The following is a 4,995-nucleotide window of genomic DNA, read 5'->3' on the forward strand; positions in this document are numbered from 1 at the left end:
TCTCCCCTCCAGTTTAATTTTAAACCCTCTAGACTAGCAGGTGGCCAAGTGGCCCAGGGTCCTGGCCCTCTCTTCACCACCTCGAGGAGCCAAAGGCTATGCCCCCTGCCTCTCCTCTCACTCCTGGCTCCTTTTTCTTTCTCTCCTGCATTCTTTCATTCTTTCTCCTTTCTTCCTTCTCCTCCCCCATCCCCTCTACTCTCTCCCCCTCCCCCCTCCCCTTCTTCCTGTCTCACATTTTCCTGCCCAGGAATCAGACCCCAGACAGTACCTAGGAAGTCTGCGGCCTTGCCTAATAGAACCGTAATAGTCCTCGGGGAGGCGCGATAATGACATCCTTCTTAAATAAAGGACTTAATGGAGATTTCCCAAATTTGAAAACCACATTTCCACTAGCAACCTATTCAGCAAGTGACTGCTCTGGAAAGGAGCTCGTAGGAGGCTGCAGTGGGGAGGAGGCTAAGTGGGAGGAGAGAAGGAGTCTGTGCAAAGAATGTTCTGCTCGGGGACTTTCCACGGCAGGACACAAATCCTAAAGGCAGGCCATCTCAGTCCTCGCCCACCCTCCTGGGCCAGCCCAGAAAGAGCAGAAGCTCAGGTTCCAGAAATCCTGCGTGACCCAAGGTGAGTTGCTTCGCTCTCTAAGTCTCTGAGGCTCAGCTGCCTCCGCTGTGAGTTGGGTGTCATCATCCTCTCCCAACATCACTCGGTGAGGGTCAGGCCATTACCTAGTTCCTAACATGAAGCAGAAGCCGAAACAAGTACCGGCCAAGCCTTAAACAAACCCAACTAGACCGGATCCTTCTGATCCTGTGAAAGAGCAGGCACACCAGAGCTAGGCCACCCATTCACCCTGGACTTAAGAAAATCCCAGACTATTGCAGGGGAAGGAGGGAAGAAACGGCTTTCTCATTGCCTCTGTCACTAGGATACTAATTAATGGTAAGCGAGGTGCACAATATATAATCATGTAAACCTGAAAAAAAGACATGTGAAAGCTGAACCAAAGGCTCTCATGCCCACCTAATTCTCTCACCTCTCACCCTGAGGGGAAGAATGTGATGAGAAAGAGCAGGATGACAAAAGTGTGTTCGTTGGATGAATGAATCTGGCCAGGAGCCCAGCTCTGCCATTGACTTGCTCTGTGATCTTGGAGAAAGTTCTTGCCCTCTCTGGGCCTCCATTTCCCAAGGCGTAGAATTATGAAATTAGGTGATCTCTAACAGCCTTCATATTCTTAAAATAATTTAAATTGGAGCTGAAATTCTTCCGATTTGGGGCCCCGCTGCTTCAGGGAAGGTGGTGTGCTTGCTAACACTGCCACCTTGTGGCAGAAACACATAACTCCTTGCTGAGGCCTCGAATTAATGCCCTTGTAGTCAAGGCGACCAAGGCCAGAAGGGTCCTTGCACCCCACCTACCCTAAGGCCAGAAGGGTCCTTGGTCCCCACCATCATCCCACAACAGAGATACATTCTTATCAACAATGGCTGTTTCAAAAAATCCCTCTTATACTTTCTTTCCTTGTTGCAAATATGATCCTGTCTTGGGAAAGTAACTGCTATTTATTTCCAAGCTCCTACTAAGTGCCAGTGACCATGGTAAATATGTTACATACACATTGTCTTGTTTGATCCTGAAAGTAACACTGTGAGGAAAATACAATTGGCCTTTATTTTACAGATGAGGAGACGGGCTGAGAGAGATCAGACATAGCTAGAAAGAGATTACCCTGAAACTCAGAGAAAGATCGACGCACTCCAAAGCTTGGGCTACCTCCTCAGGAATGAGAAGTTGGTTTTTTTCTCAGATATTTCAGACTCCATTTTCACAGGCCTTTTAAGTTAGGGGGTCACTGAGTTGAAGGAGAAGAGAGAAAGGTCTCTAAGGAACACTCCTGCCCTGCTCCTGGGATGGAAGTAGATGGACACTCATCCAAGGCTTTGGACTCACCAGACAGACTTGGGACACATCAGAAGCTTTCAGAATGTTCCCTGAAATGCCGAAGAGAAATCACCAGATCCCAAAGAGGCCATGAACCCATATCTCAGACAAACCAGAAACCAGGCTCATGTGTCTATCTATGGCATGTTTGTCAGTTTATTCTGTCACCACTAGTGGAAACCTCCCCACCTCCTCCCAGAGGCCATGACCAACATGAGTTGGCGAATGAAGATAGAGACCCATCTGGTTCCAATACACTCAGAAAAGTGATGCATTCCTATGCCGGGGAACAGGACAAGCCCAGCTCCAAAAATTATGTTTATAGAGCTGCTTATCAGTTACCTCCACAAACACATTAGAACATCTTTCACAGTCTCCAACAGATGTAACCATCCCCACCCCATAACGCTTAACACTCCACAAGCAACGTGGGCATCATCAGGAGAGATGGAAGGAGGGATTGCAAGGATGACCTTTACCTCCAGTTTGCAGCTATTGTCTATAATTGTCTCATCCAGTGATCTGATCTTATTCTTGTAGGCTTTTTGGCCCCTTGGAGCATAAACGCCCACCCATGTGCCCTGGAAATGTTCCAAACAGACCAAGATACTGCCAATATCTCCCCTAGAACCTGCCAGCTCCAGGAGGGCATAAATGCTATGGCTATATGACTCTACTCTTTCAAAAGGAGACTATAAAACTCAAAGATTAAACAATAACAATAACAATAATAATAACATATAAAGGATGTATATAGTCACTGGACATGGAGATAAGCAGCCAAAGGCTCTGTTTAAAAGCAAATGAGGAAGCAGAACACAGCCAAGGTCTTTCTCCTCGCAACCCTTCACCCCTGGGTGGTTCCTGTGTAGCTCACCCTAATTCTCTGTAAACAAGATTCCCTTTAAACTTTCTTACACTTTCACTTTTATTTGCGATATATGAGCACGTCCAAATATCCTTTATCAAAGACACTGTGACTGTTGAGCATGATATGATGGTGATGTTCTTTAATAGCAGCCCTCACTCGGTGAGACATGCCGAGCTGCATATGCACAGGTGCAGTGTGTGCAGCTTGGTGCTCGTAGTGAGGATGGATGTGGGACAAGGGCCTAGGGTGGCTGTGTGGCATTCCTGGAACCGGCACGCACCATTCTGAGAGTTTCCTTCCTGCCTGTGGACTCCCATATTTTTCTGGGGTCAACATAGCTTTACCCCGAAACCCACCAGCCTATCACAATGTCCCTCCTCCCCAACCCCACTTGATCATAGGGACTTTGAAGAGCTGCTGAAGCAGTGTGCAGTCCAGGCCATTTTCTTGGGGACAGCTTTCATTTCCTTGTAAACTCTAGTGGAGCCCCACTAATTAGCAGGCTGGTGTCAGCAGGCTGGGTCCAGGGTGAGGCATTGCCCTCTGGCTCCCCACTCCCAGGTCAGAGCAGCTCTGGTGACTGAGGGAGCAGCTCCTTTTCCTGTGGTCCAGAGAGGTGTCATCTCTAAGGGCAGCACCCCAGAGCCTTGGACCAGCCCACCTGCTGATCATCTTGCAGGGAACACATGCTCCCAAAGGACCAGCTTGAACAGGCAAGCAGCACAGAGCTCAGCACGGCACGGGCTCCTGGATATTGTTTTGGGAAACCGGGGCCAAGCAAAGCTGCAGAAACTGCAGCCTCTGCTGCTGTTCAAGTTGGGACTCCAGGCAACTCCGGCCTCAAAAGGGTTAAAAACCCACTCTCACTCCATGGCTTTGTTCCAAAGGGTCTCCGTTAACACCAGAGGTCTCCTGATATCTCACTCACTTTAATAGATTTTTCCCATTGACGTCTAAGTTTATTGACTATCATTTCCTTTTCTACAGGGGAGCTATTTTCTGGGTCACTGATCCAACCAACTTAAAAGGGGTTGCATTGATTAGGTTTTATTGGTGGCGACTTGCACAGGGATGAGCCCAATTGCTCCTACCTGCTAACAGCTCCTTTGTTTCCCCCTCCCAGCCCTGGCCCGTTCTGTTGACTTATGAGAGGGACAAAGTTGGAGCTCTAAGGAGTGATGGGGAACTTCTGGCTGCATCACCTAGAGCTCTCTGCAGCATTAGGGTAAAGGCCATTAAAAACACACGGACGGAGAAATGCGTGTTAGCAGAGCATGAGTGACGGACGATAGAAGCAAATCCAGAAAGTCACCCATTCATTTAGTGAGCATTTACTGAGCACCTACTGTGTGGGACAATCATAAAGAACGCCTTAGTAACATTTACAGCTTGCACAAGTCTTTTAGACTTATTATCTCACTTTGATGCTCACAACTCAACTCTGAGCCATAAGTAGGATGATTATTATTCCTACTTCAAGGATAAAGAAATGGAGGCTAACAGGACCTGTCCTAAGTCATACAATTAACTAGTGGCAAACTCAAAAATTCAAACCTTCGGTTGTCTGACTCCAGAGTCTCCATCCTCCTATGCTGAGAGCCCGAGGGGATACCAAGAAGTATAAGGTAAAGTTAATAGTTAATGTAAGTATATGATTATTTATGTATGTGCCGTGCATGTGCCACTAATAGACAAAGAAGGGAGTAGAGCAGAAGCAGAACGGAAAAGGCTCCAGGAAGCATCTGGTTCAACAACCAACCCCTTGACTTACAGGTGAGAAAAAGTCAGTCCCAAGGATACGAAATAGTGTGCCCAATTCATACAATGAATTCTTTCTTTCATTTATTAATTCATTCATTCATTTTCCCTGCCAGGGCACATTGTATGTGTTCTCACTAAAAAAAGTACTTGACTGCAGAGGAATAGCCTGCGGGAACACACATCCAAGTGGACCTAGCGTCTGTCCAGGCAGCCTGTGATCTTTCTCTATTCTGGGTCACTGATCGAACCCTTTTCCCCACAGGCCTTCCTCACCCCGTGATCACAGGCGGAGCAGCCCATCTCCTCCAGGACCCCAAAATACCAAGTCTCCCAACGTGGTCTTGGTCCCATATCAAAATGTCCCTCCAGGCCCACCTTTCACCCACATCTTGTGCTTTTTTTAGACTCAGGTAGATCTC

The sequence above is a fragment of the Pteropus vampyrus genome, unplaced genomic scaffold, assembly GCF_000151845.1.
Source record: "Pteropus vampyrus isolate Shadow unplaced genomic scaffold, Pvam_2.0 Scaffold306, whole genome shotgun sequence".
Lineage (NCBI taxonomy): Eukaryota > Metazoa > Chordata > Mammalia > Chiroptera > Pteropodidae > Pteropus > Pteropus vampyrus.